Source organism: Piliocolobus tephrosceles, chromosome 15, assembly GCF_002776525.5.
Source record: "Piliocolobus tephrosceles isolate RC106 chromosome 15, ASM277652v3, whole genome shotgun sequence".
Taxonomy (NCBI): domain Eukaryota; kingdom Metazoa; phylum Chordata; class Mammalia; order Primates; family Cercopithecidae; genus Piliocolobus; species Piliocolobus tephrosceles.
The window spans coordinates 65,773,379-65,785,017 of NC_045448.1; the positions used below are offsets into that span (position 1 = coordinate 65,773,379).

An 11,639-nucleotide genomic window follows, 5' to 3' on the forward strand; every position below is an offset into this window, starting at 1 on the left:
GAACTCCTGACCTCGTGATCCGCCCGTCTCGGCCTCCCAAAGTGCTGGGATTACAGGCTTGAGCCACCGCGCCCGGCCGATTTATTTTATTTTATTTTATTATTTTATTTTATTTTATTATTTTATTTTTATTTTAATTTTATTTTTTGAGACAGAGTTTATCTCTTGTTGCCCAGGCTGAAATGCAATGGCATGATCTCGGCTCACTGTAACCTCCACCTCCTGGGTTCAAGCGATTCTCCTGCCTCAGCCTTCCGAGTAACTGGGATTACAGGCATGCGCCACTACACCCGGCTAATTTTGTATTTTTAGTAGAGATAGGATTTATCCCTGTTGGTCGGGTTGGTCTTGAACTCCCAACCTCAGGTGATCCGCCCGCCTTGGTCTCCCAAAGTGCTGGGATTACAGGCATGAGCCACCATGCCTAGCCTCTTTTTTTTTTTTTTAATTTTTAGTAGAGACAAGGTCTCACTATGTTGCCCAGGCTGGTCTTGAACGCTTGAGCTCAAGCACTTGTCCCAAAGTGCTGGGATTACAGCCTTGAGCCGCCATACCCAGCTATCATCTTTTTTCAAATACCAATTCTTTCTGGGTTAATTATATGTATTTGATATACTTTGTTCATTTAATTAGGGTTTCTCAACAGTGCCACCACTAACATTTTGGGCTGAATAATTCTTTCCTGTGGGGGCTGTTCCGTGCATTGTAGGATGTTTAGCAGTATCTTGGCCTCTATTCACTAGATGCTAGTCACACTCCCCTAGTTGTGACAACCAAAACTGTCTCTAGACATTGCCAAATGCTTCAGACAGTTCTCCAGTTGAAAAACACTGTTTAGTGGGTTTGTTCTAAACATATTTCCAAACTCAATTCAGTTTTTATCTGAAGGTCGAAAGCTACAACTCAGAACTGGAATTAATATAGAAAGGAAAAGACAAGATTTTTTCATTAAGGGAACACAGTAATTTTTTTTTTTTTTTTTTTTAAATTTTTAGTAGAGATGGCGGGGCATCTCACTATGTTGCTCATGGTGAGTTCATAGTCTCGAACTCCTGTGCTCAAGTGATCCTCCCCCTTTAGCTTCCCAAAGTGCTGGGATTACAGGCATGGGATTACATGATATGCCTGGCCTGGGAACACTACAATTTGATCAAAATTGTCCCTCTTGCCCATGTTCTGGCCACATTGAAATGCAAATAGAATTATTAAATCAGGCAGGCAGCCAAGAGCAATCTTTGAACTGTATGATACATAGACCTAATAACAGGTTTGCATTCTTCTACTCACTTATGATATATAGAATGCTATTTCTTCATATTTTTCTAACACGTTCAATAATTTCTGTTTCTTTTAGATTTATAATAACTTTAATGTTTTCTTAATTATAAAAACTCCACATTATCTTGGGAAATTTACTTGAATTCTTTTTAATTTTCTCATACGAAAGTAATTTTCAAGGTTAGGTGTGGTGGCTCGTGCCTATAATCCCAGCTCTTTGGGAGGCCAAGGCGGGTGGATCACCTGAGGTCAGGAGTTCTAGACCAGCCTGGCCAACATGGCGAAATCCCCTTTCTACAAAAGTACAAAACAAAACAAAAAAATTAGATGGTGGGTGCCTGTAATCTCAGCTACTCGGGAGGCTGACGGGGAAGAATCACTTGAACTTGGGAGGTAGAGGTTGGAGTGAGCAGAGATCACCCCATTGCACTCCAGCCTGGGTGACAGAGTGAGACTCCGTGTAAAAAAAAGAAAAAGAAAGGTATTTTCAAAGTACTTTGAGATGACTGAAAAGTCCTCCATGAGTCAAAAATGTACCTTTCAGCACTATTCACAGTAGCCAAAAGGTGAGCTCAACCTAAATGTCCATCAGTGAATGAATGGATAAAGAAAATGTGGTACATATAAATACAATGGAATATTATTCAACCTTAAAAAGGAATGAAATTGAGATAGATGCTGCAACATGGACGAACCCTGCAGATATTATGCTAAGTGAGGTAAGCCAGTCACAATAAAACAAATATTGTATGATTCCACTTATATGAGGTACCAGGTTAGTCAAATTCATAGAAACTAAAGTAGAATGGTCATTACCAGGGCCTAGAGGGAGGAGGGAATGAAGAGTTATCTTTGTTGTTGCTGTTGTTTGATACGGAGTCCTGCTCTGTGGCCTAGGCTGGGGTGCAGTGGCTCAATCTCGGCTCACTGCGAACTCCACCTCCCAGGTTCAAGCGATTTTCCTGCCTCAGCCTCCCAACTAGCTGGGATAACAGGCACCTGCCACCACGCTTGGCTAATTTTTGTATTTTTAGTACAGACGGGGTTTCACCATGTTGGCCAGGCTGGTCTCAAACTCCTGGCCTCAAGTGATCCGCCCACCTCGGCCTCCCAAAGTGCTGGGATTACAGGCATGAGCCACCGCGCCCAGTCTGGGGAGTTATCTTTTAATGGGTATAGAGTTTCTCTTTGGGATGATGGAAAAGTTCTAGCAATGGATAGTAGTGATGGTTTGTACAACAATAGGAATGTACTTAATGCCACAGAACTGTATACTTACTAGTTAAAATGATAAATTTACATTGTATGTATCTTACCGCAATAAAAAAATCAAATCAAACATTCAGCAATATACACTGTACACTAAACATGCAACCTTAATATTTCATTCACCAAAAGCTCTTTTCTGTGTGATATGCATGGACACACTCACTGTTCTTAGAATTTGTTCTAATATGTTTCCAAATGCCCTGTTGGACTGCACTGTAGTCAATCCAGTGATTTCTGTCCAATTGCTTAGGTAAGTCATTCCCATGGGAACTCACTGAGCTCACTCTGACATTCAGAAGAAATTGGCCTTCTTTATTCCCTTTTTCTGAGTCCCAACCTTGAATTTAGTTCATTAACCTCAAAAATCATTCAGATCATTAGGAGCTGAGAATTAATATTGTTTCTCTCATCGACTGGGAAAGCAAAGTACAAGCAACACCCCATTTCTTTCCTTTGCACAAAATCTTATTAATAAACATTTGACACTACGTCTGTGAAACTGACTTGTTCTGTTGGTAACATAAAAAATTGAGTGTGTCTCTAGTAGAGTGCAGTGTGCACAAAATTACTCTCTATACTACTCAAAGTCGCAAAAGAGTTGTCACTCGAGTCATGTGGGATGAAGTGCAGTCAATATTTAAACGCATATAAGTCAGGGCATTTGTTGTCTGGTTGCTATAGACAGCATAGACACCCTTTTTCTACCATGAACCCCTACACCCAAGTCAGTATCAGTTAACATATATGGATTCATACGTAAGGGAGTTTTTATTTTGAAACTGAGAATGTGGAGAGAAAGTCACTCCCACAGGAACTCACTGAGGTCGTTCAGAAAAGGGGAGAAGCTGAAGTTAAGGAACTGGAGAATGGAAGGAGAGCAAAATGATCCTACCTCCTTCCTTGGACTGGTTTTGAGTTCACTTGCGAGGGTTAGAGGCAGACGATGGAATTATTCAAGAGGGTCTTTGAGAGACCTGTCAATAACAGAGAAGGAAGAGGAAGAGGCCCTTTTCTCCCACTTCTGTTTGTCGCAGCACTGTTCTTGGACTCTGAGACCTGGAAGCATTAAGCGTACCCAGAGACCACAGCTTGAGGGTAGGGAATCAACGTGTAGCACCATGAGGCCCCAGACAGCAACTGTGGATGAAGAGGATCCAAATCTGGAGAAGATGCAGGTGGGCGGCAGGGGCAGGGCACTAGGAAGCACCCCTTTGGCTATTCCAAATAGTAATGCAGGGTCACTGTGGAGGGAAGGGGGAGAGAACCTCTTATTTTTTATGTTTTTAACCTTTTATTTTTAAAAAATTTTGTAGACAGGTTCTTGATATGTCAACCAGCCTGGTCTCAAACTCCTGGCCTCAACTGATCCTCCTGCCTCAGTCTCCCAAAGTATTTGGATTACAGACATGAACCACTGTGCCCAGTCTGAGAGTCTCTTTATGAGTACAGCAATTCACAAAAGCCAGTAGATACTGAATTACACACAGATTGTTTTATTTAATCCTTATAATAATATCCTGTGAAGGTGGTATTATTATTATTATTATTATTATTATTATTACTTACACTTTACAGATGAGGAAAATGAGCCTCAGAAAGGTTAAGTAACTTTCCTTTGGACACGTGGCTCCCAAGAGGCAGGGCTGAGATTAGAACCAAAGTATATTTTGACGCTAAGACCTATGTTCTTAACTGCTGTACTTTACTGCTTCCTAATGTAGAAAACGAGGACAGGACAGGCACCATGGCTCACACCTGTAACCCTAGCGCTTTAGGAGGCCGAGGTGGGCAGATGATTTGAGGTCAGGAGTTCAAGACCAGCCTGGCCAACATGGTAAAACCCCATCTCTACTGAAAATACAAAAATTAGCCAGGCATAGTGACGTGTGCCTATAATCCCAGCTACACAGGAGGCTGAGGCAGGAGATCGTTTGAACCCGGGAGAAAGAGGTTGCAATGAGCCGAGATTGCACCATTGCACTCTAGCCTGGGTGACAGAGCAAGATTCCATCTCAAAAAAAAAAAAAAGGAAAACAAGAACACGTTTGGAATGTCAGAATTCCAAATGCTTTTAATTGCTCCATTTTATGCATTAACTATTACTTTATAAAACACTGCTAAGAAAGCTGCAGGTCTTAAAAAGCTGCATGGTTTTGTCATCTTCCTACTAAATGCCATAGAAAAAGACTTGTAGTCTTTCTTATAAGTTCATACATTCAATATAAGTATGTGACTTTCTTTTGTATCCTACAATAGAACTTAGAAAATGCTCAGCATTGGCCAGACAAGGTGGCTTATGCCTGTAATCCCAGCACTTTGGGAGGCTGAGGCGGGTGGATCACGAGGTCAGGAGGTTGAGACCACCCTGGCTAACATGGTGAAACCCTGTCTCTACTAAAAATACAAAAAAATTAGCTGGGCGTGGTGACAGGCACCTGTAGTCCCAGCTGCTCAGGAGGCTGAGGCAGGAGAATGGCGTGAACCCGGGAGGTGGAGCTTGCGGTGAGCTTAGATCGCACCACTGCACTTCAACCTGGGCGACACAGCAAGACCCCGTCTCAAAAAAAAAAAAAAATGCTCAGCATTAAAGTGGGAACCAACAACTTATCCCACGCCATTTTCAGATAATGTTGTTTAAAGATAAATGCCCTCTAAAGCAGCAGGCCCTAACATTCTTGGCACCAGGGACCAGTTTCATGGAAGGCAATTTTTTCATGGACCAGAATGGGGGGTGGATTGTTTTGGGATGATTCGAGTACATTACATGTATTGTGTACTTTATTTCTACTATTATTAATATTACATTGTAATGCATAATGAATAATCATACAATTCACCATAACGTAGAATCAGTGGGAGCCCTGAGCTTGTTTTCCTGCAACTAGACAGTCCCATATGGAGGTGACGGGAGACAGTGACAGATCATCAGGCATTAGATTCTCATAAGGAACATGCAGTCTAGATCCCTTGCGTGCACAGTTCACAATAGGGGTCATGCTCCTGTGAGAATCTAATACCACCACTAATCTGACGGGAGGCAGAGCTCAGGTGGTAATGCCAGTCATGGGGAGGGAGTGTAAATACAGATGAAGCTTTGCTTGCTTGCCCACCACTCATCGCCTGCTGTGCAGGCCAGTTCTTAACACGGACCAGTACCAGTCCATAACCTGAGGGTTGGCGACCCCTGCTCCAAAGTATAATTGTGAAAAAATTCAAGAGTATGTTCATTCGCCTCTCACTTTCTTTATCACCTGGAAGTGTATATAATTCACACACCAGTTTGTCTAAAAAGTCTGAATGCAAACTTCCTGAGATGAGGGGCCTATTTTACTCTCCGTTGTATCTCTGGAGCCCAGAACTGTGCCTCCAGTAGAGTAGATGCTCAATACATACTTGCTGAAGGAAGAAATGAGTGAGTGAATGTATCCAGACTATGTGAGGAAAAGGGGAGGGAGTGTTTTGGACACACACAATGAATGGAACTATTAAGCCTATCTGGCCTCTTGGGAGTTATAGTCACTACCTCTGGTGCCTGGCCTGTGCTTTCGTGCAAATTCCTGGTCCAGGTGGCCCAGCTAATTATCATAGCTGCCTTAGGCCCCGGCATCTTGTATTTTGAAGCCTAGCCTGTGGAAGAGTTCTCCTTGAGTCAGAAACCCACTGTGGGGCCAATAAATATGCTCCCCTCTCTACTCCTCACAAAAGTCCTGAATGGAGGACCATGGAGGAGGATGATCAGTTTCAGCTATGAGGGGTTATCAAGTAAGGCAGATACCATGGCCCACATGTCCTCCTCTACTTTACTCATTAAACTGAGGTCCCTGGACCAGCAGCGTCAGCATCACTTGGGAGCTTATTAGAAATGCAGACTCTCAGGCCTACCCAAGACCTGTTGAATCAGAATCTGCATACTAACACAATCCCCAGGTGATTTCTAGGAACATGAAAGTTTGGGAACCCCTGTTACACAATAACACTCTTGCAAATTTCTGCCAGATACCAGGTAGCTTTTTGGTATTTACCTTTTACCTTGGTAGTATATTTTTAGGCTCTTATTTTGCCTCTTTTTTAATTCTTATTTTTATTATTTATTCGTTTTTGCTTTGGAGACACAATCTCACTCTGTCGTCCAGGCAGGAGTGCAGTGGCACAATCTCAGCTAACTGCAACCTCTGCTTCCTGAAGTCTTGCTCTGTTGCCCAGGCTGGAGTACGGTGGCACAATCTCAGCTTGCTGCAACCTCCACCTCCCCAGTTCAAGCAATTCTCCTCCCTCAGCCTCCCGAGTAGCAAGGATTACAGGCGCCCACCACCATGCCTGGTTAATTTTTGTATTTTTAGTAGAGATGGGGTTTCACCACGTTGGCCAGGCTGGTCTCGAACTCCTAACCTCAGGTGATCCACCTGCTTTGGCCTCCCAAAGTGCTGGAATTACAGGCATGAGCCACCGTGCCTGGCCCATAATCCTTTTTTTTTTTTTTTTTTGAGACAGAGTTTCATTCTTGTTGCCCAGGCTGGAGTGCAATGGTGTGATCTCAGCTCACTGCAACCTCCACCTCCCAAGTGATTCTCCTGCTTCAGCCTCCCAAGTAGCTGGGATTACAGGCACCTGCCACCACACCCAGCTAATTTTTTGTATTTTTAGTAGAGACGGGGTTTCTCCATGTTGGCCAGGCTGGTCTGGAATGCCTAACCTCAGGTGATCCACCTGCCTCAGCCTCCCAAAGTGCTGGAATTACAGGTGTGAGCCACTACGCCCAGCCCCCATAATTCTTTAATACTACCAATATCCATAAAATGTCAGCATTTTTATTCAGTGGGGTTTCTCTTTTCCTGGTACAGGTTGAAAATAATAGACAGGGTTTACCCTTTCCCTGTCTACTATTTGAGAGACAGGGTCTTACTCTGTCACCCAGGCTGGAGTGCAGTGGGCAATCAGGGCTCACTGTAACCCCAAACTCCTGGCCTCAAGCGATATTCCTGCCTCAGTCTCCCAAAACACTGGGATTACAGACCTGAGCCACCACACCCAGACCAAATTCTGTGATTTTTGTTTATTTGTTTGTTTGGTTGGTTTTTTTTTGAGACGAAGTCTCACTCTTGTCCCCCAGGCTGGAGTGCAATGGCACAATCTCGGCTCACTGTAACCTCCGCCTCTCTGGTTCAAGAGATTCTCCCGCCTCAGCCTCCCGAGTAGCTGGGATTACAGGCACCTGCCACCATGCCCAGCTAATTTTTGTATTTTTAGTAGAGACGGGGTTTCACCATGTTGGCCAGGCTGGTCTCAAACTCCTGACCTCAGATGATCCACCCGCCTTGGCCTCCCAAAGTGCTGGAATTACAGGCATGAGCCACTGCGCCCGGCCCAAATTCTGTGTTTTAACTGCTGTCTTTAGACTATTTATTTTCAATAATAAAATAGGGTTTACACCTGCCATTTTATTTTTGGTTTTCTGTTTGTCCCCTCTGAAGAAACACATTTTAGGTTCTCCAAGGTATCCTCTTGGCATTGTTCTACAAGTGTGGGATTAAGAAGGTGGCATTCCAGCTCTCCTCCCTCAGGGACTGGGCTCTCTCCCCTTTCTATAGCCTTGATAGAACTGAGGAGTCTAAGAATTGTAAAACAGGTTTTTTCCCATTCCCTTCGAAAATTCCCCCTAGGCAGAGAGGACTGTTAGCTTCAGCTGACTTTGTTAAACTGATTATCTGTTCACTGGTACCACAGTGGATGCTGAAACGAAGGAGCCCCACTTCATAATCTTGAGACATTTATTTACATGTCTCTCTCTCCTTCTAGATTGTGAATAATATGTGGACAAGATCTGTACATCATTCATCATTGTATCCCCAGCAGCTACCAGATGTGGATGCCTTATTTACTAATACTTAGCCCAAAAAGATCAGACATGTTTTTAAATCTTTATTTTTAAGTAATTCAAACTTACAGAAAAGCTACAAGAATTCTACAAAAGCTCTCTGATACCTTTTGCCCAATTCACCAATTGTTCATATTTTGGCACATTAGCGCTATCATTCTCTCTTTCAGGAATCAGTCTTTTTTTTTTTTTTTTTTAATCCTTTGTTCAACTTACTTTCATTTCCATTTAGTGCCTTATGTTAGTTGTCTTTTCTCTCTGAATTTACCAATTTTCATACACCAACAAAAGGGAGGAGAGGGAGTAAAAAGGATCAGATGAACTTGTGAACCATTGGCTTTTCATCCATTTAAAGCTACGAGATTGGCCAGGTATGGTGGCTCATGCCTATAATTCCAGCTCTTTGGGAAGTGGGTGGATTGCTTGAGGCCAGGATTTCGACATCAGCCTGAGCAACATGGCAAAACCCTGTTTCTACAAAAAATACAAAAATTAGCCAGGTGTGTTGGTGGCAGGAAGGCTGAAGTGGGAGGATCGCTTGAACCCAGGAAGTAAAGACTGCAGTGAACTGTGACCGCCGCACTGCACTCCGGCCTGGGTGACAGAGCAAGTCCCTGTCTCAAAAATAAATAAATAAATACATCTATAAGATTTATTATTGAGACACTAAGGCATTTAACATGTCTATAAACATGGGCAAGCTAGAAAAAAACAGGAGCTACCTTCTAGAATAGGCTATTTTTACCAGCAGAATTGCTATAGAAAATAATTATGTTGCATTACATAAATAGCTCTTCCTGGGAGCATAATGATAACTCTGCTTCTGCTTTTTAAGAAGTCAGCCAAGAAAGATTGGGAGAAATCTACTATATTGTCAAAAAGTAATTTTTCATACTAGTCCGAGGGGCTAACAACATTTAGGAAGAACCTGGCTTGCCATGGAATGTAGAGGATGTGGGTGAGTGTTAATGACAGTGGGTTTCATGGCCGGGAACGGTGACTCACTCCTGTAATCCTAGCACTTTGGGAGGTTGAGGAAGGCAGATCATTTGAGGTCAAGAGTTCAAGACCAGCCTGGCCAACATGGTGAAACCCTGTCTCTACTAAAAATACAAAAATTAGCCGGACGTGCTGGTGTGTGCCTGTAATCACACTTGGGAGGCTGAGGCACGAGAATTGCTTGAAGGCAAGAAACAGAGGTTGCAGTGAGCTGAGATCCCGCTACTGCACTCCAGCCTAGGTGACAGAGTAAGACTCTGTCTCAAAAAAAAAAAAAAAAGAAGTAGATGTCAAAGATACGTCTTCATATCCCATAGGACACTTATTTAAATTTTGCCAGGTCAAAGGGAGATTATTCTTATTCTGATTTTTTCTTACACTGATTCTAATATATTGAGTTGTGTCATTTTCCTTTAAGGAAGTACAAAGTTTCAATGAAACAGCTGAATTGATAGGAGTTCCAAGAATTGCAATAAACAGAATACAAAGAACAATGAAATCATTCACAAAAGAGGCCATTCACAGACAGCTTGGTACCACTGTAGTAAAGAAAAAAAAAAAAAAAGAACAAACTGGAGTGAAAGGAAAGTATAGTTCAGGATTCTGGATTTTACAAGTTTTATCCAGCAGTCGTTAGCTCTCCTGGCTAGTGTGATGCCTGTGATGGTGTTTCACTGTTGGAACAGCAAGCACTGTCTTAATTGAGGCTTGGCTCCAGCTACTGTTTTGGTGTGGGGCCAAGTACCTCTGGGCAGTGTTTTGCACCTCTGAGAGTGAAATGACTCCTGTGGAGTCAGTCCTAATCTGAGTGCAAACAATCTTTTCTGTTAAAAAAAAATAGTTTTGAGGACAGGCGTGGTGGCTCATGCCTATAATCCCCGCACTTTGGGAGGCTGAGGCGGGCGGATCACTTGAGGTCAGGAGTTCGAGACTAGCATGGCCAACATGGTGAAACCCCGTCTCTACTAAAAATACAAAAAATTAGCTGGGCCTGATGGCATGCACCTGTAGTCCCAGATATTCAGGAGACTGAGGTGGGAGGATCGCTTGAACCCAGGAGGTATAGGTTACAGTAAGCCAAAATTGCACCACTGTACTCCAGCCTGGGAGACAGAGCAAGATTCTGTTTCAAAAAAAAAAAAAGTTTCGGGTTAAGTTTAATTTCTTTTCTTTCAAAAAAAATATATATTTATATATATATATTTTAAGAGACAAGGCCTTGCTATGCTGCCCAGGTTTGTCTTGATTCCTGAGCTTAAGAGGTCCTCGTGCCTCAGTCTCTCAAAGTCCTGGGATTACAAGTGTGAACCACCACGCCCAGCCAAGTTTAATTTTTTAATTTTTTATTTATTTTTCTAGCTCTGTCGCCCAGGCTGGAATGCAGTGGCGCGATCTCCACTCACTGCAAGCTCCGCCCCCCGGGTTCACGTCATTCTTCTGCCTCAGCCTCCGGAGTAGCTGGGACTACAGATGCCTGCCACCACACCAGGCTAATTTTTTTGTATTTTTAGTAGAGACGGGGTTTCACCATGTTCGCCAGGATGGTCTCAATCTCCTGACCTCGTGATCCACCTGCCTTGGCCTCCCAAAGTGCTGGGATTACAGGCATGAGCCACCGCGCCCAGCCTAATTTTTTTGTTTGTTTGTTTTTGCTTTTGTTTTGTTTTGTTTTTTGAGACAGGGTCTCACTCTGTTGGCCAGGCTGGAGTGCAGTGGCGTGTTCACAGTTCACTGCAGCCACGACCTCCCAGGCCTAAGCAATTCGCCCACCTCAGCCTCCCAAGTTAGCTGGGACTACAGGTGTGCACCACCACACCTGGCTAATGTTTTGATTTTTCTGTAGAAATGGAGTTTCACTATGTTGTTCAGGCTGGTCTCGAACTCCTGGTCTCAAGCCATCCTCCCACCTCAGCCTCCCAAAATCCTGGGATTATAGGCGTGAGCCACTGCGCCCAGCCAAGTTTCATTTCTGACCTATAAACGTTATCATTATAAGTCCTTCTGCTAAAGAGATACAACCAAAGTGTACCTATTCATTCATTCCACAGATATTGCATGCCAGGCCCCACACTGAGCAGAGTACTGTTCTAGGCACATGATATGTAACAGCAAGTAAAACATCCCTATCCTCACCAAGCTGATATTCAAGTGAAGGAGACAGACGAGAAACAATGCATAAGGAAATCAGGTAATGTGTTAGAAGGTGGTGAGTGCTATA

At 43.3% G+C, this 11,639-nt stretch overlaps 1 non-coding gene across 1 annotated transcript; it reads left to right on the plus strand.

Annotated features, from left to right (window-relative positions):
- The first annotated feature begins 10,043 nt into the window (after positions 1–10,043).
- LOC111550627 lies at positions 10,044–10,240 on the plus strand. The gene has a single exon (XR_002734125.1). It is a non-coding gene; the product is annotated as a small nucleolar RNA SNORA74 (small nucleolar RNA).
- Positions 10,241–11,639: the final 1,399 nt, after the last annotated feature.